The 23,524-nt window shown below is 39.7% G+C and overlaps 8 non-coding genes across 8 annotated transcripts; all 8 read right to left on the bottom strand.

Annotated features, from left to right (window-relative positions):
* Nucleotides 1-7,461: 7,461 nt before the first annotated feature.
* On the bottom strand, nt 7,462-7,625 carry LOC133442617 (U1 spliceosomal RNA). The gene has a single exon (XR_009782562.1). It is a non-coding gene; the product is annotated as a U1 spliceosomal RNA (small nuclear RNA).
* Nucleotides 7,626-8,495: 870 nt separating this feature from the next.
* On the bottom strand, nt 8,496-8,686 carry LOC133442647 (U2 spliceosomal RNA). The gene has a single exon (XR_009782589.1). It is a non-coding gene; the product is annotated as a U2 spliceosomal RNA (small nuclear RNA).
* A 1,206-nt stretch (nt 8,687-9,892) lies between these two features.
* LOC133442616 (U1 spliceosomal RNA) lies at nt 9,893-10,056 on the bottom strand. Its single transcript, XR_009782561.1, has one exon. It is a non-coding gene; the product is annotated as a U1 spliceosomal RNA (small nuclear RNA).
* A 1,979-nt stretch (nt 10,057-12,035) lies between these two features.
* On the bottom strand, nt 12,036-12,226 carry LOC133442649 (U2 spliceosomal RNA). The gene has a single exon (XR_009782591.1). It is a non-coding gene; the product is annotated as a U2 spliceosomal RNA (small nuclear RNA).
* A 1,668-nt stretch (nt 12,227-13,894) lies between these two features.
* Nucleotides 13,895-14,058, bottom strand: LOC133442615 (U1 spliceosomal RNA). Its single transcript, XR_009782560.1, has one exon. It is a non-coding gene; the product is annotated as a U1 spliceosomal RNA (small nuclear RNA).
* Nucleotides 14,059-14,929: 871 nt separating this feature from the next.
* On the bottom strand, nt 14,930-15,120 carry LOC133442646 (U2 spliceosomal RNA). The gene has a single exon (XR_009782588.1). It is a non-coding gene; the product is annotated as a U2 spliceosomal RNA (small nuclear RNA).
* Nucleotides 15,121-19,093: 3,973 nt separating this feature from the next.
* On the bottom strand, nt 19,094-19,257 carry LOC133442754 (U1 spliceosomal RNA). Its single transcript, XR_009782673.1, has one exon. It is a non-coding gene; the product is annotated as a U1 spliceosomal RNA (small nuclear RNA).
* Nucleotides 19,258-20,091: 834 nt separating this feature from the next.
* Nucleotides 20,092-20,282, bottom strand: LOC133442645 (U2 spliceosomal RNA). The gene has a single exon (XR_009782587.1). It is a non-coding gene; the product is annotated as a U2 spliceosomal RNA (small nuclear RNA).
* Nucleotides 20,283-23,524: the final 3,242 nt, after the last annotated feature.

Here is a 23,524-nt window from a genome sequence, read left to right as displayed (position 1 = left end):
TGTGTTGTAATTCCTACACCGTTCACCTGATTTGGATGTAAATACCTTCAAATTAAAGCTGAAAGTCTGCACTTGAAGCACATCTTGATTGTTTCATTTCAAATCCATTGTGGTGTTGTACAGAGCTGGAATACTGAAAATTGTGTCAGTGTCCAAATATTTATGGACCTAACTGTATATATATATATATATATATATATATATATATATATACATACATACATACAAAGTTTTAGTTGAATACCCCCGCTATACAATTTTAATATTTAATGGGCCCCGGGCCACTCTGTACTGAAGAAATTGGGCCCCAAGGTCAGAAAGGTTAAGAACCCCTGAAGTAGAGGACCGCACGTTGTGGAGCAGAGTAGGGGTGGGTTAAAAATATCGATATTTTATCGATATGCATGTGTAGGAACGATTATCGATACATAAATCCAAGTATCGATTTAAAAAAAAAATATATATATATATATATATTTTTTTTAAATCCCGATTTTTTTCCCCCATTTCATCACCCAGTGCTCCTACCTAAGTCAGTCCTGGGCATTGCTCCATCTACCAACCCCGGGAGGCCCTGCACTGAGCTCAAGTCTCCTCCTTACTTGAGGAGTGAGCAGGCTGCTTCTTTTCACCAGGCAGGGTGGGGTTTCTCTGGCCGGACGTGGCGCGTGGAAGGATCATGTTATTCCCTTATTGTAACCAGAATATCGATATCAAATCGTATCGTCTTGGGACCTAGTGTATCGGAATCGTATCGTATCGGGAGGTCAGTGATGATACCCAGCTCTAGAGCAGAGCGCTGATGCAGCTGCACATAGCCAGTTGCGCTCACACGAGAAAGTATTAAGATTAAAGAAAAAAGCACTAACTAATGAAGAACTAAAGAGCTAAGCACATAATTGTGACAAGTCCAGTGTTTCCCCTACCATCGAGACCCCCCGCCAGGCCTAAAAAAAACAAAAAAAAAAAACAATGATCATTTACGTTTATGAGCGCCTCTGCAGCGCTGTTCTGCAACCTGAGTCAACCTGCTTCGTTGCCTAGTAAAGCCTGAATTATGGTTCGCGTTAAATTGACGTAGAGCCTACGCCGTAGGGTACGCAGCGACGTGCACCGTACGGCCGCTGGCCGCGTACCCTACGCCGTAGGATCTGCGTTGGTGTAACGCGGCACCATAAATCAGCCTTAACGATGCGAGTACCACTGCTGAGAGCGCGGTTATATTATTATACATTATGGGATGTATAGAGTTTGTAGCCAGCCAACTATGGCGCCGGCCAAAAAAAGAAAAAATATCGCGGGCGACAGACAACATGATATAAAGAAATGTTTCTGCCAGGTACGTGTGTTTGTGTTTGCATGTTAATATGCATTTATCCTCCCTTTACATTAGCACCTACTTTCATCTCCTGTTTAAGGCTTCACTACACTCCAATTAAACAAAACTGTATACTCTGTGAAACAAATCATCTGTCACACGCCAGGACTAACAACATACATAAAGTTTTTTTTAGCAATAGATGAAGAATGATTTGTTTGGTTCTCTCCACTGCAAATCAATTTCCTTGTGGGGACAAATAAACATGTCTGCCTGTCGCATAGATTCACCCACCCCTGTTGTTTTCATACTGTATCTAATAATCTGAAGGCTGAGAGTGTAGTCTATCTTTGCATTACATAAATGAGATATGTTGTTAACTGTGTGTCATACCCAAATTTGATCCTTTGCAGTAGGTGTGGTCATCGCTCCTTTCATTCACCACTGCTGAAGGCAGTGTGGGGACTTTCCTCCTCTTGGGCTTTGGGTGATGAATGAATGAATAAATTAAATTAAATATCATTGAAATATCATTATTGTGTATGCTCAGTAATGTGATGGCCTTAGAAATGTTAATAAGCAACTGTCATGTCACCATGTCAACATTATTTACCTGACCATTTTTTCTGCTATTGCAATTTCCTTTTACTCAAAATGTTCTCTGCTGACCATAGCCAGCCATCTTTTACGTGGGTCCGTGTCCTTGGGGAAACCATACAGTCGATGGCCTCCCTCCGACCGATTGGTGCTCCCAAATGCTGCACGGCCGACCATGATATGATCACTGTTCTAAATACAATACAAGAAAAAGAAAAAAAAAAAAAAAGCTTGTCAGACCTCAAACATCACATAAAATAACTGAAATTTTTCATTTAGTCACATAATAATTATGCACACTAATAGTTGCCCAATAATTGTGCACATACAGATATTCTCCTAAGAAAGCCAAAACCACACTTTTACTTTTGTAAATATTCAGGTTTGATTATTTTTAACATTTCGGATTGCCTGAGAGCATTGCAGTTGTTCAATAATAAAATAAAAACCTCAAAAATACAAATTGCCTAATAAATTGTGCACATAGATTAATACATTGTAGTGGTGTGTATACTTAATTGACACCTTTATTTTGTTGCCATTGATGAATATATAGACATTAAGATAGTGAATTTAGTGAATGCTCAGATGCTGGATTACTTTTTCTCACTCTTGTTTCTGTGTCCCACAGGTTTGGTTGATGTGCACAGAGGATATTGCTAGAGGATATTGTAATAAAGCCAACTTTTACACCAGATACGCCTCTTTTTTTAATTGTTCCTCTTTGGAGAAGTCAGAGTAGGTCAAACACTAAACTGATGGAATATTAAAGGTTTAAGGGTCCGTCCTGCCCCTTAGCAGAATGGGGCGTCAGGCACTTTTCAGAGTATTCTAATAAAATATATGCTCATATTCTCTGTAAGTGTGTAAAAGGAGCAAGGAATCTTGCTCTTTTGAGTCCAGGAAGTTCTTATAAACATGGAGAAACGCAAGACCAGGAGGAGACTAATCACTTCATAAATGTAATGAAAGATATGAACATTTTGGCATTTGTAGACGGTAGAAAGTACCGGGATAGCCAGATTTACAAAAAGATGAGCGAAAAGTTGCGCAAAGCAGGATTTGTACGAACGCCAGACCAGATCAAGCTCCGCTGGAAGACGCTGAAAAAGCAGAACTACAGGGACGAGAAAGAAAAAGACTTCTACTGGGCTGTTCATAGGGATGCAAATTATCGATTATTTCATTAATTGATAGTTGATAACCTTATCGATCGATCATCGATTAGTTGATAAGCGGCGTTTTTCCCCCATCTGAGATACAAACATAATTTTTTTTGCTTATATAAAATACAAAGGACATTTTAATGTATTCCTTAATCAAATATTTATTTGATACAAAAGTAACAAAAAGACATTTTTGTACCACAAGGAATATAATATAAAGTGCACTTCAAGGCTATTAGTAGTAGCAGCAGCCATAATAGTGTCATTTGTGTCAAGCAAATTTTAAGTTCTAGTTACGTTTTAAGTTTTGGCAGTATTCAAAATAAAATGATGAGACCTGCTGTATTGGAGCACATTTTCTTTTAGTTAAAACTGTAGCGGGGACAGATGTTTAGAGAAACCTATGTATGTACCGGGTGAAGGCTGATTTATGGTTCCGCGTTACAACAACGCAGAGCCGCCGCCGTAGCCTACGGCCTAGGCTCTGCGTCGATTTAAGGCGGAACCATAAATCAGGCTTTAGAGGGGGAACATATCGGAGAACAACCAGAAGAATATAGAGTGGATTAAAAATAAAAGTTAAGCACTGAGCTACATGTGTCTCCCGTCTGGGCCATGGCAGACTCATTGCCTGAGCCAGTGCTTTAAGTGGGAAAAAATAAGTGCCGGTACTCTCCCCCTCCGGTCATACAAATATGGGACTATGTAAATTTGTGTGTGTGTGTGTGTATATATATATATATATATATATATATATATATATATATATATATGTATGTAATATATAAGCTTTGAGCATCAAAACACCTTAATCAACAAATCCAACCTGTACATTTTGGCATGGGCGTCAGCAGCCTTTGTAATGTGGGGGGACACTTTTTTTTGGGGGGGGTCTGGGGGTCCTCCCCCAGAAAATTTAGAAAATAGTAGATTCAATTTCCCGCATTCTGGTGCATTTTACACCCAAAATAATGTCCCTCTGTCTTTGTTTTTCCTTGGAGCTGGCATGGTCTGCAATTACTGACTACTATTATGTTTTGGTTTAATTCATAGAGGACTGACACTGACAACTTTTTTGGCACTTTTTAGGCACTTTATTAAATGAGGATTAATAATGTCATTCAACAAAAAATCTCTTGGAAAAAAGTAATGAGGAAATACAAACTATTTTTGTATTTCTGTTCTGTGACCTGCAGAACATACAACTATAACTCAATACTCAATACAACCTGTTAAATGTTCCATATCTTCACCCATCTCCTCTTTTATCTGTACATGCTTACAGCAGGATTTCTACAAATAGAACATAACCATCATACAAAGGCTCCAAAAGTGTGACCTCTTTTGTCATTTGCAGACACAAATGACTGGCAAATCTCCTCTAGTCAAGTTTGTCAAGATGCTCTTGGTGGATGTGGCAAACAGCCACATTGTTCAAGCGATTTGAGTCATTGAAGAGTGCAGCCAGGTCTTGAACCTTCTTAAGGCACTAAAACTTCTCTCAGCCTCTGCTGAGGAGCATGGCACAACAAGAAGAAGCCTGACCAACACTTCTACTTGAGTGAACAGACCTGGAACCTCTGGCAGCAAAGCTCTCAATGTATCCACCACTTCACTGACTGTGCTGCAGGGATACTGAAGTTTGAACATGGCCAGCTGAACCTCCAACGAATGGCGGTTTAGTTCTGGGTACGAACTGACCACATCCACATCCTCCACCTTTCCAGTTATTAACACTTTATATATCAGTGGCGGCTGGTGACTGAAAAAATTGGGGAGGTTGGGAGGAAAACCAACCCACGGCGTCATGTTATTTTATATTAGTTGACTACTTATCCCTATTTTCTTATATAAAAAAAATAAAAAGTAAAAGAATGGCTTACAAGATTTCTTAACAACATCATCATTTTATTCAATCCTGTTGTTTCCAGATGAACCTTACAGGCCTACTACAGTATTTATGAAGGATGTGAGGTGTAACAAGAAGCAGCCCAGTGTTCAACACTTGTGAAGGCACTCAGTACGTCACAGTGGGAATTTTACACAACACCCTGATTTAAAAAGAAAAAAATAGTTTTCTAGGGACAAAATAAAATCCCAGAATGCTTTTAGTCGTCATACAGCGAGAAATATATATTTTACTTTCATAATATTCACTCAGTGAATGTACATAATCACTTTTTTGCACGTTTTTTGCAACCTCGCCAGAATAAAGGCTGATTTCTGTCTGCTGCCGGCTCCGGAGCTGATTTATGGTTCTGCGTTACACCAACGCAGAGCCTACGGCGTAAGCTACGCGGTACGCGCAACGTACGCCGTACCCTACGCCGTAGGCTCTGCGTCGATATATATATATATATATATATATATATATATATATATATATATATATATATATATATATATATATATATATATATATATATATATATATATATATATATATATAAGCTGGCTGTGTTTGACCATGGAACAACGCAATTTTGCTGTTTGGCCACTCAAGGTAAAACTTGGTAACTTACTTAATTTCTTATGTCCATCTCCGCATCTCCACATCGGCTTGCCTCAGACTGACTGAATGTTTTGAATGGTGCTGCTGCTGCTGTGTTAAAAAACAGAAGTAAAACGCGGAGTGGATTTCTGTAGATATGGGTAATCTCCTACTCATAAAGTGGAACGGATTTGATTATGAAGCAATGAAAACACGCTGGACTAGTAAATGTGGGGGGGTCCGAACGACTTTTTTTCAAGAGTGGGGGGGGGCGCGTCCCCCCCAAAATATATGGTGGCGACGCGCATGGACTTTGGGGAGATCGGGGGGAGTTACTGACTGACGGGGAATCTGGGAAGAACAGCACCGGTACGCGCCGCACACAGTAAATAATTTCCGGTACGCTGGTGGGTAAAATTTAGAAGTGCCGGTACTGCGTACCGCTCCGTACCGGCCCACTTAAAGCACTGGCCTGAGCATGATATTACTAAAACCAAACATATCCGCCGTCTCTTTCTTCTGTGCGCGCCGCGGCGGCAGCGTGTTGTGTCGCATTAAATGTGGTCCGGGCGTAATACCAGCTGGTGAAATTAAACGAAAAAAATTAATAAATAAATAAAGAGATTAATTGTAATCGTTAATTTTAATCGGGTAATTTCATAACGGCAATTAATCGAAAATCGATTAATTATTAACATCCCTAGCTGTTCATTATCTGCCGTGCTGCTGTTATTTTTGTTGTTTTGAATTTGGATACAGGAAGAAGAAGCGGAAATGACGGGAATTGCATCATGAATTTCTCCGTACGTCGCTGGTTTGATCAAGATATCCAAAATGGTCAATTACCATGTTTACAGGGATAACCCTGTTTTTCTCACGCATGTAAACAGATTATTCCGAATGTTTTGGTAACCGGAATATTGACCTTAACCCGAATTTTGACTGCATGTAAACGTAGTCAGTCTCTGTTAAATAAAATTGTTCTTCCGTAATGCCAAACATATTTTTCTGTGATGCAAGAGCCTTCATATATTATCTTTTAATTATTGTACTTGTTATCACAGACAAACACTCCCCAGCAGCACAGGGACTACGGATGGAAAGTAGCTAGTAAGCTGAATCCGGTACAAAGCATCTTTTCTCATCTCGGAGACTAATGTCATTTTGTACATTGTCCCTGATACAAATAAACTTAATAAATAAATAAAAATAAATAAACAACACACTTGACACCACAGACTGATAAAACACTGCAGCATCGTACAACGGATGTCAATAGATCTGGATCATAAAATATTTAACTGAAAACCATAATTTATCATTGTCCAATGTAAAGGAGTATTAATAAATCGCTTACATTAATCTCATGTAGCTTCACAAGAGATGCATGGCACCAGATAACAGTTAAATTGCTAAATTTATCTGCAATCCATGAAGCAAAGTTTTCCCTCCCCCAAAAACACATAAAAGCTTGTCTAATTACGCTTTTAGTTTTCATCCAGCCATTCAATACACGTAACTGACATGTATGTATTCAAAGTGATTCAATATCAGTTGTAAATGTACCTATATACGGTTTATTTTAATATTTACCATTCAAAAGCGGCTCACTGCTGTCTGTCCCATACACAGATTATTGCAGTTATTAGATGAGAGGAATACACCCAAAACAGATCTATAATCTACCAGAGGGCGACAGCAGGGTTTTACGTACTGGAGAACAAAAGATAATCAAAGATAAATATGTATAATTCAAACAACATTAGTTATTTGCAAGTTTTAAATGTAACACACAGCAGAAGCTATGTAGCATTTAACTATAAGAACTATTGGGTAACCAGATCATATAACATTGTGACTTATATTCAGTTTATATTGAACAGCTTTATCAGGGGAGAGCGCGAACGCAGTCCCCCACTACCAGAAATTATGCAGTCGAGATTCCCACATTTGGGGAATTCGCAAAGGTCAGCACAGCCGAAGTGCAATGGCTTAGCCTCGCCTTGGGTGAACCACCTTCTTGATCATGGTGTCTCCCCTGCCAGGTAAGTATGAGTTGTACACGTCACGGCTGGGGGAGTCTTTCACACACACACCAAACTCACTGACGGTGTCAACAATACAAACTAACTAAACCACAGGATACAAGTACCAGAACACTTCACTATTTTAGTACAAACAACAAATGTGTGCTAAAAGGTGACAATTGACAATGTTTTGATTATAAAAACTACAAAACAAACAGAAAACGGGTATTTCCCATAATGCATTGCTGAATCTACAAAGCAGCAGATAAAGAAATATCAGATTTCCTCTGATTACCCCCTCACAGAGATGACCCACAACCCAACAAGAGGTTCAAGTGACACAAAACTGAATTAAACTGAAGATATAAATCATTTGATTCACGTGTTATTTAAAAGAGGTGTATAAAACATACAAATCCGAGGTCTGTTTCTGCTCACAGTGCAGCTACTTCCTGTTTCTTTGTTCACCAGTGGTAGGAAGCTGCATGTCCTGCTTTTGCCACCTATTGATCTGGAGAATGAACAACTCTGGCAGATTTATAATGGGATTTTAAGATGTTTTAATACAGTTCAAAACCACAAGTAGATGTTCCTATTAACCTTGTTAGTGAACCTATGTTATTACACGTAAAGAAAACCCCGTTCTGCTGTTCACCAGGCTTTAAAACCACTTAGCGCTCTGTCGCCCTCTAGTGGAGAAAAGAGTGAACTGCAGAACAACCAACGTGGAGTAAACGTCCATCCACTCATTTTCTACACCAGTTTCATGTTTATATACGATCTACCGCAGCTACTAAGTGAGAGTTCACTCATAACAGATATATATTACCTGAATAATTAAGACTATAGTCCAAAAATCCTAACTTTTTCAAATAAATTTATATTTCACATGTCAAGAGAAGTGCACCGTTCCTGGAGATACTGCAATACCAGGTCGATGCGTGGAGTGGACGGAGCAAGCCCCTATTCCATCTCCCTGTTCCAAAAATCAATTTAATATATGGTCCCCGGGTAGGGGACGTATCAGATATTAAACTGATAAGAACAGATACTACACTTGATCTTAGCCAAAAGGCCGAGAAGCGATACCCACAATGGGTTGGAGGAAACCTCCCCATTCCTGGCTCCCTCCTTTAAACTCGTGGTTTAAAAAAAAAAAAAGAATGACATTTTTTTTCCAGGTTAGATGAATAACAGTGATTACCACAAATCTAAATCCTGTAAAACTATTTTTTTAGTATCTTTCGGCAAATTAAGTGAATTTAAATCCACAAACAAGCCGCCACAATTCTTCTTGACCACGTGACACGCTACTGACCAATAGAAAAACGCTAGAGCCTGAAGTCTGTCGTCTAGAAAAACAGATTTCCTCACATTTAGGCTTAAATATACATCACACTTGTGTCTTAACTTTAATGCCGTTTATAGTGTGTGTATGTTATGTCTTTGAGCTATAATATGATATATATGTTATAACTTATAACATCAATTTATGCCGCTGAGATTTAAACTATTTCTTCGACGCTGCCCAAAACAGAGCTCCTCCTGCGACATCTAGCGGAAGGGAGGATGAACTACACACTAATTCAACTGCAAATTACTTTTGGAGGGATAATTACATAAAAAAACAGCGATAAAATGCAACGCATACAAAATTAAAGACTTGTGTTTAAACATTTGTTTAAGGTTAGTCAGTATACGAACATTTAAAACAAACAAAAAAACTGTTTTTATTTTCTTAGGGGGCAATAGTGTTAAATTGTCATTTTAATTTAAGCATGCAACTTTTCTCTCACACTAATGCTCAGTTCACACTTTGGAAACTTGCACTGTGATCACTTGCACTTTGTTGGACCGCTCTTCATCCACTTACTGAATCACTTATGGTGTATATATATTTATAGTTACTCATATACTGCTAATACCATTACTTCTTTTAATATTGTTCATACTCCTAAAAAAACTATGGTTCCATACATCCATATTTAGAAAAATCTGTTGCACCAACTACGCCAAAACAAATTCCTTGTATATTCCAGTTACGTACTTGGCAAAAAACCTTTTTCAGATTCTGATATACACTCTTTCACATTACAGCCAATGTACTTAAGGAGCACAAAAGATAATTCGTAGATAAATATCTATAATTCAAACATTAGTTATTTACAAGTTGGAAGTGTAACACCCGGCAGAAACTATGTAACGGTTAACTATAAGAGGTATTGTATTGGCCAGCTATGGAACAATGTTATCACTTAAAATAGACAGTTAGGTTTTCATTGAACAGCTTTATCAGGGGAGAGCGCGAACGCAGTCCCCCACTACCAGAAATTATGCAGTCGAGATTCCCACATTTGGGGAATTCGCAAAGGTCAGCACAGCCGAAGTGCAATGGCTTAGCCTCGCCTTGGGTGAACCACCTTCTTGATCATGGTGTCTCCCCTGCCAGGTAAGTATGAGTTGTACACGTCACGGCTGGGGGAGTCTTTCACACACACACCAAACTCACTGACGGTGTCAACAATATAAAATAACTAAACCACAGGATACTGGGACCAGAACACTTCACTATTTTAGTACAAACAACGAATGTGTGCTAAAAGGTGACAATTGACAATGTTTTGATTATAAAAACTACAAAACAAACAGAAAACGGGTATTTCCCATAATGCATTGCTGAATCTACAAAGCAGCAGATAAAGAAATACCAGATTTCCTCCGATTATCCCCTCACAGAGATGACCCACAACCCAACAAGAGGTTCAAGTGACACAAAACGGAATTAAACTGAAGATAAACATTATTTGATTCATGTGTTATTTAAAAGAGGTGTATAAAACATACAAATCCGAGGTCTGTTTCTGCTCACAGTGCAGCTACTTCCTGTTTCTTTGTTCACCAGTGGTAGGAAGCTGCATGTCCTGCTTTTGCCACCTATTGATCTGGAGAATGAACAACTCTGGCAGATTTATAATGGGATTTTAAGATGTTTTAATACAGTTCAAAACCACAAGTAGATGTTCCTATTAATCTGGTTAGTGAACCTATGTTATTACACGTAAAGAAAACCCCGTTCTGCTGTTCACCAGGCTTTAAAACCACTTAGCGCTCTGTCGCCCTCTAGTGGAGAAAAGAGTGAACTGCAGAACAACCAACGTGGAGTAAACTAGACCCTCCAGAAAAACGCGGGCAAAAATCCTTGATTCTGCGGGCTAAAATCATTGATTATGCGGGCTAAAAGCATTGATTATGCGATTAAATGTGCAGGTTTTTATGTGCTTTTATGCGGTGAAATTGCGGAATATGCTGGAAGTTGCGGAATATGCGGGAAGTCGTGGAATATACGGAAAGTTGCAAAATATGCAAAATATGCAGGAAGTTGCGGATTCGGCGCTGAGCTCTTCCCTCTTCGCTCGCCACTACTCACCATCATCATCATCATCGTTTAGGCTATTAGTCAGACTCGAGGTCCATGATGAAAACATACAACACTCATAAGAACACAGATTAAAAGAATGCTGATTGTACTGAGGGAATCCTTGTTAGTTTCTTGTCCTCCGTTTAGTAATATGCTTAATTTAGCGGGTTGTCTCGTCTGATCTGAGGTCGTAGACGAAAAAAAAAAGGAGAGCGCAGGTGGAGGGGGGGGGGGGGGGGGTACGGGTTGGTGGCGGCCCGGGGGCCGGCCGCCTCTCTCCCTCCAGCCCGCGGCTCGGTGCTCGGGTGATTGCCGGGCGCACCGGCGCGGTGAGGGGACGACCCAGAGCGTCGTCACCCCACGCGTCCGCCCCCAAGGTCCCCAAGTGGATGGGAACGTGCGCAGCGGTACGCAGTCAGCGCGGATCCTGAGTCCACCGGCAGCCGCGCCCACCGCGCAAACTGGGGGCTCGGCGGAGACGGCACTCTCTTTTTCCTCTCACCCCCGCGGGTGAGAGCTGCTGTTTGGGGAGGTGGCGGCTTCTGCGAGGGATGCGGAGGTCCCCGGGCGGGTCCCACACGTCGCGACCGGGCGTCCCGAGATGTCACTCACAACACACAACCCTTTTCCAAACTTTATGCGAAAATGTGCGGCTATTGTGAAATCAAGCGAGCCCCGCATAATCCCCGCATAAACCCCGCATAATCGCATATTTAGCGCGGACATATGCAATTATCGCGGGAAATATGCGCCCTTTTAGGAATAAATCTATCCCCGCGTAATCTGCGCCATTTGGCTGATTATGCAATGAATTCTGCGATCGCGTAATCGCGTTTTTCTGGAGGGCCTAGTAAACGTCCATCCACTCATTTTCTACACCAGTTTCATGTTTATATACGATCTACCGCAGCTACTAGGTGAGAGTTCACTCGGAACAGATATATATTACCTGTATAATTAAGACTATAAAGTCTGAAAATCCTAACTTTTTCAACTAAACTTATATTTCACATTTCAAGAGAAGTGCACCGTTCCTGGAGATACTGCAATACCAGGTCGATGCGTGGAGTGGACGGAGCAAGCCCCTATCCCATCTCCCTGTTCCAAAAATCAATTTAATATATGGTCCCCGGGTAGGGGACGTATCAGATATTAAACTGATAAGAACAGATACTACACTTGATCTTAGCCAAAAGGCCGAGAAGCGATACCCACAATGGGTTGGAGGAAACCTCCCCATTCCTGGCTCCCTCCTTTAAACTCGTGGTTTAAAAAAAAAAAAAAGAATGACATTTTTTTTCCAGGTTAGATGAATAACACTGATTACCACAAATCTAAATCCTGTAAAACTATTTTTTTAGTATCTTTCGGCAAATTAAGTGAATTTAAATCCACAAACAAGCCGCCACAATTCTTCTTGGCCACGTGACACGCTACTGACCAATAGAAAAACGCTAGAGCCTGAAGTCTCTCGTCTAGAAAAACAGATTTCCTCACATTTAGGCTTAAATATACATCACACTTGTGTCTTAACTTTAATGCCGTTTATAGTGCGTGTATGTTATGTCTTTGCGCTATAATATGATATATATGTTATAACTTATAACATCAACTTATGCCGCCGAGATTGAAACTTTTTCTTCGACGCTGCCCAAAACAAACAGAGCTCCTCCTGCAACATCTAGCGCAGGGGTGTCAAACTCATTTTCACCGAGGGCCACATCAGCATAATGGCTTTCCTCAAAGGGCCAGATCTAACTTACAAATGTAACTAAATGAAATCAAATGTGATGTTAAATAAATGTTACTACTCCTTAATGTTAAATAACTCATTATTTATTATAACTTATTCAAGTGACAATTACAGTTGCATAGAAAACATACGTTTGCTTGTTGCTCTAACATAAATCTTTTTAAATTGTGTCAGCTTACGAAAACCCACATAACTCCATTAATGAAATCAAACTGTCCATTTGAATAAAGAAAAAATAAAACTGAGCTGCAAAGAACATGTATGACATGTAACATTTTACATTTGCTGTCTTTAATATATCCTGTCTTTTATTTTGTTCATTATTGTTAGTTCATGTTCATGTGTGACATGCATGCATGAGACAATTGTGAAATACGGAATCAACTGCGTTCCGTATTGGTTCAATATAGAACGCGACTTTTAATTCCCAATTACGTAACAATTCTGTATTTCAAGGGACGGATGGCGACCCTAGGCGGGCCACATAAAATGAAATGGCGGGCCACATCTGGCCCCGGGCCTTGAGTTTGACACATGTGATCTAGCGGAAGGGAGAACGAACTACACACTAATTCAACTGCAAATTACCTTTGGAGGGATAATTACATAAAAAAACAGCAATAAAATGCAACGCATACAAAATTAAAGACTTGTGTTTAAACTTTTGTTTAAGGTTAGTCAGTATACGAACATTTAAAACAAACAAAAAAACTGTTTTTATTTTCTGAGGGGGCAATAGTGTTGAAAACGTTTAAATTGTCATTTTAATTTAAGCATGCAACTTTTCTCTCACACTAATGCTCAGTTCACACTTTGGAAACTTGCACTGTGATCACTTGCACTTTGTTGGACCGCTCTTCATCCACTTACTGAATCACTTATGGTGTATATATATTTATAGTAACTCATATACTGCTTATACCATTACTTCTTTTAATATTGTTTATACTCGAGCACAAAAGATAATTCGTAGATAAATATCTATAATTCAAACATTAGTTATTTACAAGTTTTAAGTGGCAGAAACTATATAACTGTTAACTATAAGAGGTATTGTATTGGCCAGCTACGGAACAATGTTATCACTTAAAACAGACAGTTGGGTTTTCATTGAACAGCTTTATCAGGGGAGAGCGCGAACGCAGTCCCCCACTACCAGAAATTATGCAGTCGAGATTCCCACATTTGGGGAATTCGCAAAGGTCAGCACAGCCGAAGTGCAATGGCTTAGCCTCGCCTTGGGTGAACCACCTTCTTGATCATGGTGTCTCCCCTGCCAGGTAAGTATGAGTTGTACACGTCACGGCTGGGGGAGTCTTTCACACACACACCAAACTCACTGACGGTGTCAACAATATAAACTAACTAAACCACAGGATACTGGGACCAGAACACTTCACTATTTTAGTACAAACAACGAATGTGTGCTAAAAGGTGACAATTGACAATGTTTTGATTATAAAAACTACAAAACAAACAGAAAACGGGTATTTCCCATAATGCATTGCTGAATCTACAAAGCAGCAGATAAAGAAATACCAGATTTCCTCCGATTATCCCTCACAGAGATGACCCACAACCCAACAAGAGGTTCAAGTGACACAAAGCTGAACTAAACTGAAGATATACATCATTTGATTCACGTGTTATTTAAAAGAGGTGTATAAAACATACAAATCCGAGGTCTGTTTCTGCTCACAGTGCAGCTACTTCCTGTTTCTTTGTTCACCAGTGGTAGGAAGCTGCATGTCCTGCTTCTGCCACCTATTGATCTGGAGAGTGAACAACTCTGGCAGATTTATAATGGGATTTTAAGATGTTTTAATACAGTTCAAAACCACAAGTAGATGTTCCTATTAATCTGGTTAGTGAACCTATGTTATTACACGTAAAGAAAACCCCGTTCTGCTGTTCACCAGGCTTTAAAACCACTTAGCGCTCTGTCGCCCTCTAGTGGAGAAAAGAGTGAACTGCAGAACAACCAACGTGGAGTAAACGTCCATCCACTCATTTTCTACACCAGTTTCATGTTTATATACGATCTACCGCAGCTACTAAGTGAGAGTTCACTCGGAACAGATATATATTACCTGAATAATTAAGACTATAAAGTCTAAAAGTCCTAACTTTTTCAACTAAATTTATATTTCACATGTCAAGAGAAGTGCACCGTTCCTGGAGATACTGCAATACCAGGTCGATGCGTGGAGTGGACGGAGCAAGCCCCTATTCCATCTCCCTGTTCCAAAAATCAATTTAATATATGGTCCCCGGGTAGGGGACGTATCAGATATTAAACTGATAAGAACAGATACTACACTTGATCTTAGCCAAAAGGCCGAGAAGCGATACCCACAATGGGTTGCAGGAAACCTCCCCATTCCCGGCTCCCTCCTTTAAACTCGTGGTTTAAAGAAAAAAAAAAGAATGACATTTTTTTTTCAGGTTAGATGAATAACAGTGATTACCACAAATCTAAATCCTGTAAAACTATTTTTTTAGTATTTTTCGGCAAATTAAGTGAATTTAAATCCACAAACAAGCCGCCACAATTCTTCTTGGCCACGTGACACGCTACTGACCAATAGAAAAACGCTAAAGCCTGAAGGCTCTCGTCTAGAAAAACAGATTTCCTCACATTTAGGCTTAAATATACATCACACTTGTGTCTTAACTTTAATGCCGTTTATAGTGCGTGTATGTTATGTCTTTGAGCTATAATATGATATATATGTTATAACTTATAACATCAACTTATGCCGCCGAGATTTAAACTATTTCTTCGACGCTGCCCAAAACAAACAGAACTCCTCCTGCGACATCTAGCGGAAGGGAGAATGAACTACACACTAATTCAACTGCAAACTACCTTTGGAGGGATAATTACATAAAAAAACAGCAATAAAATACAACGCATACAAAATTAAAGACTTGTGTTTAAACTTTTGTTTAAGGTTAGTCAGTATCAGACCCGTCACCAGACCTCAATCTTAAGGGGGGCATATCAACTGCATGGGGGGGGCACCATTACTTCAGCCATATATTCGCGCAGCACTGATACACGTAACCATCACGTTAAACATAACCAACAGCAAATATGACCAGCTATATACCCTATATAGTATAATTCCTCGCAATTTTAAGCATAACATCAAAGCAGTATCCACAAAACATTAAAGCAATATCCACAAAACACTTCACTATGCAACATAGATGGGACATCAAAATCGTTTCTCAAACTGAAAAAGCACCACGGCGGGTGCATTTTAAAACAGTCAACAGAGGGATATGCATTTCCATTACGCACACGCGCGCACACATATATACACACACACAGGCACACGCACTTTGATCCTACTTTTAGTGGAGGCAGCGCTGTCCTCTTATTAGTCCATCCCGTGTCAGTACAGCGGGAGGCGGCGTTTCTCCGAGCTGAATCCTTCCATCGGGACTTGAACCTGTGAGTGAGGTCCTTTTCAAAAGCGCGCTGAATCCGCTGGGCCTTGCGTCTGTGCAGCATACTGCGCCGATGCTCCAAGAACACGTTTTTGAGCGTGGAAAATTAGTTTTCACATACTGCTGCGGAAGCTCCTAAAGTTAGGGCAAGGGTGTATGCTGTGACAACAGTCGGCATAGCCTGGAGAGCACAGTTGAATGTGCGAAGTAGGGCTGGGCGATATGGCCTTTTATTAATATCTCGATATTTTTAGGCCATGTCACGATACACGATATATATCTCGATATTTTGCCTTAGCCTTGAATTAACACTTTGATGCTACAATCACACCAGTATGATGATTTTATATGTCTACATTAAAACATTCTTGTTCATACTGCATTAATATATGCTCATTTTAAACTTTCCTGCAAAAACGGGGAATAAGTCAAATTTACCAAAACTGTATTTATTAAACAGTTACTAAGCAGTGAGTGGTACAAACATAAAAAGTGTAATTTCAAAATAGAAAGTGCACGTTGCATCTCTGACTCCCCGTCTGAAGAACATCTGCTAAGAACATCTTCTGGTCCTGGTTTTACCAGGATGACCAGGTTTCACCTGGTTTTACCAGGTTTTACCAGGATGAGCTGCTCTGAGCAGGAGGGCTTTTAGAGCACCTTTATATTAAGACTAATTGTAGGTGTAGGGACTGCAATGTTTCATCCTCTCCTCCTTTACTTTGCATCACTTTCACGTATTGTTAGAAATATGACGTCATATAGTCTTGTTTGACTTTGTTTCAATGATAGTGATTGATTTCATGTGGCCACATTTAAGCAACACTAGATGACGTTTCTCAGCTATGGAAGAGAAAAGCCTGAATTATGGTTCTGCGTTAAATGGACGAAGAACCTACGGCGTAGGGTACACGGCGACGCGCACTTACGCCGTAGGCTCTGCGTTGGTGTAACGCGGGACCATAAATCAGCCTAAAGGCTCGGCTGCGCGTGTCGCGCTGAGCGGCTCCTCAGAGCCGTTCGCGTCGTGCGAGGAGAAAACATCCCTCCCGTCTTTACTAAGCCGGTTAGCTTTGAAGAGTCCGCCGCGCGTAGCAACCGCGCGGTTGAGCTCACGGCGCAAACAGGCCGAGTTTGGGAAAGTTAAAGTAAAGTTAAAGCGGGGTGGAAGTGAGCGCTGGTCCCGGACCGCAGCGCTGACACCAGCAGGACCAATGATAATGCACACACGACAGCACGTGACTGACATGTGTAACTTGTTTTATGTCTCAGAGAAGGAGAGACGAGACGAGAGAGTGAGAAAAGCCTGTAATTTAATGCCTGCGGCTAAAAGCAAAATGCGTGAAAATTTATACTCGAATATGCACGATAGAGTCATTTTGTACATCGCACAGAGTAGAAGCCGAGATACATCGGCTATCCTCGATATATCGCCCAGCCCTAGTGCGAAGGATGTTGGCTATTGTCCATTTTCCCATCTTCGGGGAGGACCGGGGTTATTTTCTTCGCCAAGAACTCACGGGCCACAGCATATTCAGATTCAACCATCAGCTCCAGCTAATTCGAGTAGAGTGGTTACCTTTGATGGGTGCAGGAAATTATTCTCGGCCTCTGGATCCAGAGCAGCCAGTGCGCCTATGAGCTCGCTGCTGCGCTCTCCAAAACGAGCATCTTGCACAGCATCGATGACACTGTAAAATAACCTCTTGAACTTGGTCTTTTCGTCTATGTCTTTCTATACTTGCCCAATGGTTTCTTCAACTGCAAATTCACAGAGGTTCTTGTTAACTGTGCGTCTTCTCTTGCTTGGACCGGGGCCGGTCACTGGCACAGCCTCGCTGGCCGTGCCTGGAGGAGCGCAGAGATCCCATAGCGCAGCAAATTCTTTTTCTGTGTCTTCACACAGTCAGAAGCGCTATTCACAAGTGTCACTGCAGTGAACAAGTCCATGTCCAGATTCATTCATTCATTCGAATTGCGTGGTAACGGTTATTGACGTAGGCTATGTCAAGTACGTAATCTGACATTTTGAGTGTTGCAGTGTAAATTTCCCAATCAAACAAAAACACCATTGTTCCATTATATTTTTAATATTTTAGTGATAAAGAGAGCAACATTAGTATTTTTAACAAAAAAATAATAAAATAAAGATTAAAAAAATGTTTGTTTGTTTTTTACGTGCCACCAGTGGGGGGGCACACCCGTCGCTATGGGTGGGCCCGGCCCTCTATGGCTCGCCCATAGCGACGGGTGTGGTCAGTATACGAACATTTAAAACAAACAAAAAAAAGTTTTATTTTCTGAGGGGGCAATAGTGTTGAAAACGTTTAAATTGTCATTTTAATTTAAGCATGCAACTTTTCTCTCACACTAATGCTCAGTTCACACTTTGGAAACTTGCACTGTGATCACTTGCACTTTGTTGGACCGCTCTTCATCCACTTACTGAATCACTTATGGTGTATATATATTTATAGTAACTCATATACTGCTAATACCATTACTTCTTTTAATATTGTTCATACTCCTAAAAAAACTATGGTTCCATACATCCATATTTAGAAAAATCTGTTGCACCAACTACGCCAAAACAAATTCCTTGTATATTCCAGTTACGTACTTGGCAAAAAAACCTTTTTCTGATTCTGATATACACTCTTTCACATTACAGCCAATGTACTTAAGGAGCACAAAAGATAATTCGTAGATAAATATCTATAATTCAAACATTAGTTTTTTACCAGTTTTAAGTGTAACACCCGGCAGAAACTATGTAACGGTTAACTATAAGAGGTATTGTATTGGCCAGCTATGGAACAATGTTATCACTTAAAATAGACAGTTAGGTTTTCATTGAACAGCTTTATCAGGGGAGAGCGCGAACGCAGTCCCCCACTACCAGAAATTATGCAGTCGAGATTCCCACATTTGGGGAATTCGCAAAGGTCAGCACAGCCGAAGTGCAATGGCTTAGCCTCGCCTTGGGTGAACCACCTTCTTGATCATGGTGTCTCCCCTGCCAGGTAAGTATGAGTTGTACACGTCACGGCTGGGGGAGTCTTTCACACACACACCAAACTCACTGACGGTGTCAACAATATAAAATAACTAAACCACAGGATACTGGGACCAGAACACTTCACTATTTTAGTACAAACAATGAATGTGTGCTAAAAAGGTGACAATTGACAATGTTTTGATTATAAAAACTACAAAACAAACAGAAAACGGGTATTTCCCATAATGCATTGCTGAATCTACAAAGCAGCAGATAAAGAAATATCAGATTTCCTCCGATTATCCCCTCACAGAGATGACCCACAACCCAACAAGAGGTTCAAGTAACACAAAGCGGAACTAAACTGAAGATAAACATTATTTGATTCACGTGTTATTTAAAAGAGGTGTATAAAACATACAAATCCGAGGTCTGTTTCTGCTCACAGTGCAGCTACTTCCTGTTTCTTTGTTCACCAGTGGTAGGAAGCTGCATGTCCTGCTTTTGCCACCTATTGATCTGGAGAGTGAACAACTCTGGCAGATTTATAATGGGATTTTAAGATGTTTTAATACAGTTCAAAACCACAAGTAGATGTTCCTATTAATCTGGTTACTGAATGTATGTTCTTACACGTAAAGAAAACCCCGTTCTGCTGTTCACCAGGCTTTAAAACCACTTAGCGCTATGTCGCCCTCTAGTGGAGAAAAGAGTGAACTGCAGAACACAACCAACGTGGAATAAACATCCATCCACTCATTTTCTACACCAGTTTCACAATTTCTACTTCAGCTTCTACCCGGAATAAAACCAAGTGAAGTTAGAAATCGTTTTGCTTGCCATATATATTTATATTGTACATGTTAGGAGGAGTGCACCGTTCCTGGAGATACTGCAATACCAGGTCGATGCGTGGAGTGGACGGAGCAAGCCCCTATTCCATCTCCTGGTTCCAAAAATCAATTTAATATATGGTCCCCGGGTAGGGGACGTATCAGATATTAAACTGATAAGAACAGATACTACACTTGATCTTAGCCAAAAGGCCGAGAAGCGATACCCACAATGGTTTGGAGGAAACCTCCCCATTCCCGGCACCCTCGTTTAAACTCACGGTTTTGAAAAAAAAAAAAATATATATATTTTTTTTCCCAGGTTAAATTACTAACAGTGATTACTACAAATGTCATGCAAAACTATTTTTCGTTTTAGCGTCTTTCGGTAAATTAAGTGAATTTAATTCCACAAACAAGCGGCCAGAACGCTTCCTGGCCACGTGACACGCTACTGACCAATAGAAAAACGCTAAAGCCTGAGGGCTCTAGAAAAACACATTTCCTCACATTTACGCTTAAATATAAATCGCACTCGTGTCTTTAACTTAATACAGTTTATAGTGCATGTATGCTGTCTTTGAGCTGTAATATGATATATGTTTATGACGTGAATTTATGCCGCCGAGATTTAAACTATTTCTTCGGCGCTCCCTCAAAACAAACAGAGCTCCTCCTGCGACATCTAGCGGAAGGGAGGATGAACTACACACTAATTCAACTGCAAATTACCAATAAAATGCAACGCATACAAAATTACTTGTGTTTAAACTTTTGTTTAAGGTTAGTCAGTATACGAACATTTAACAAAACAAACAAACAAAAAACAGTTTTTATTTACTGAGGGGGCAATAGTGTAGAAAACGTTTAAATTGTCATTTTTAATTTAAGCATGCAACTTTTCTATCAGCATGACCAAAATAAAAAGTCTAGGTAGGGCTCAGTTAATGTGAAAAAAAAAAAAATAAGGAGAAATGGCATCAAGCATGCTTGACGGCCTTTAACTGCAAGCGTTCGACTGCCTCTAAAATAAGACAATAATAACACCACGGAAACTAATTCAGCTTCCCAGCAGTTGTATAAATGTTTAACAATCCAGTCTTCTTAAACGGAAAATATAAGTGTTTTAAAGTATAGAGACTCACCAACTTTGTCGTTTTTATCCATATTTTCGCCAGTGCCTCGAGGTCCTTAATTCCACTGCGGGAATAAACGTGACGGAGGTTGAGCGCATGCGCAGATTTGGGGACCTTGATCGACGCAATTGAAGTTTGCTCGATTTGCTCGAATTAAACTACAAAACAACAACGTTATCAAAAGGTCTTCAGCTCGAAGCATAAAATGTATTTTCATTGAATAAATAGTCGTTTTGGAGGAAAGATTTAAGGTGAATGCGAAATGTCTGTCAAGCAAATTATGTGCCATACTGGTGCCAATGTTGCCAGATCTGCTTTGAAAAACAAGCAACCACAATCGAAGAGAGGCGCCATAAAAGGCTATTTATTGAAGACCAATTATCTACAGAAGAAAAAACAGAATAAAAACTAAAACTATTACATGCATGATTACATTGACTATCTTAATTCATACATTTTTATTGATATGTCTCTATTTTCAACAATCATTTGGGGATAACTGGTTCATGAAGCTTAAAATGAATTCAGCGAAGTACAAAGAATTATGTTTGACTACAAAGTTAAGAAAAGTATGCTTCTTGTAAAAAATATAATTATGATTCAACTGTAGAGTAATACGTTTATTAGTTTTATTATTTCTGCTGTAAAACTGGGCTCACAAGAGCTAAATAGATCTAGTTGAAACTGTTTCCACTGAAATGTGTACATTGATTCTCCAACTGATCTTGTCTATTACGACCAGGTTAATAACATGTTGCTGTCCAAATGAGCATGAGCATCAATGACATTTTGCTGCACAGGCGCAGGTGAAATCTTCTTAAAAGCTGGACTATATTGACCTGCTGGAAGCTGCATGTGATGGCATTCCTGGTCAGTGCATGAGAAACTCATTTGTTCTGAAACGCCTGGGAAAGGTAACCTGATAAAAGTGGTGTATGTGTATATTGCAGGGAGAAGATGAGCCAAGACATCACCAACAATTACAGATATGCAAAAAAAAAAAATGCGTTGAGAAGGTCTCATGTTTCCAAGGTTGCAGTCAGACTGTTCACCCTCCTCCCCCAACAGTAATCAGACACAGTTCAACCACAATGTCCACTATATTTATTTTTACAACAATTAACAGCCACAAAACATGAAAAACTGAACACTAGAATATTTTACAACTGTTTATCTTTACAGATTGCACAGAAATGAGATCCCACTACACACACACATACATATATATATATATATATATATATATATGTATACACATACATACACACACACACACACACACACAGAATATCATGAGACAACATCATAAATACAAACATGCACAATAAAGAGAAGATCTTACCATCACACTTTCATGCACACATTCTGAACTGTCACATAAAAAGTAGAAGAGTCAATATGCAAAAAATCTGAAGTAAACACTAACATTTATCTGCAGTGTAGTCAGGGGTTTCCATCCCTGAGAAAATAAGAAAGTGAATCTCCAAACTGAGAAACCAAAGATGTCTAAAACGTATTTATTTTAGCAGAATGATTAAAGCTGAAAGGCACTAAATCAGATTTTATGAGACCATTCCTGGTCAGTTTGATATTCACTGATAAATTCTCCAACAATTCATATATCAGTAAAACTTGAGCTATAAACATTTTAAAGCTTTTGCTTTAAATAGATAAATGAAACACTGAAAGGCAGCTTCGTGCACCTATACCTCTAAAAAGAAATACTCTACAGATTTATACACGAGAAAATTCTCAACTTCTTCAGCAAGAAAATTATCAGTAGAATTTGTTTATTTTTGCAAACGCTTGATGCAAAAACTGAGAACATCATTGAGCTGAGTGCACACTGCGACAGAAGTTTGTTGGCAGTTTTGCTACCCAAACCACTGAGTAAGAGGTATTCCCACTTTATACAATCCCAACATTGTCCCGAAACACGTCTGGTAATCTCATTTAAAAGTACATTCTTCCACAGATGATGCAAAAGATAAACTGAGATTCTCCACTATTTCAAGTCATTTTCAGTCGTCGTTTTTTTTTTTTTTTTCCTTTTCCAAGTAGTATGATTTCCCTCCACCAAACAAACTCATGCTGAAACCCCCCTCCTCTTAAGTACCCCACAGCGAGAAATAAGTTGTAAGGTGCTGAACTTTTGCAAAAGTTTCCCTCCGACTTGTAGGGAAAAGTTGAGCTTTATTATTCAAATGGAACGACGTGTTAAAAGTGTACTCAAGCAGCATCTGCATACTGTCAGGGATCAGCAGTGTGTTATAACAGAACTGGAACGAAACACCAGCTGCTCAGAGGTCAGTTTGAGGCAAAACAGAAAAA

This window comes from Cololabis saira, chromosome 4 (genome assembly GCF_033807715.1).
Source record: "Cololabis saira isolate AMF1-May2022 chromosome 4, fColSai1.1, whole genome shotgun sequence".
NCBI classification, from domain to species: Eukaryota; Metazoa; Chordata; class Actinopteri; order Beloniformes; family Belonidae; genus Cololabis; species Cololabis saira.
The sequence above is the reverse complement of the archived record's forward strand: the minus strand, read 5'-3'. Positions and strand labels throughout refer to the sequence as shown.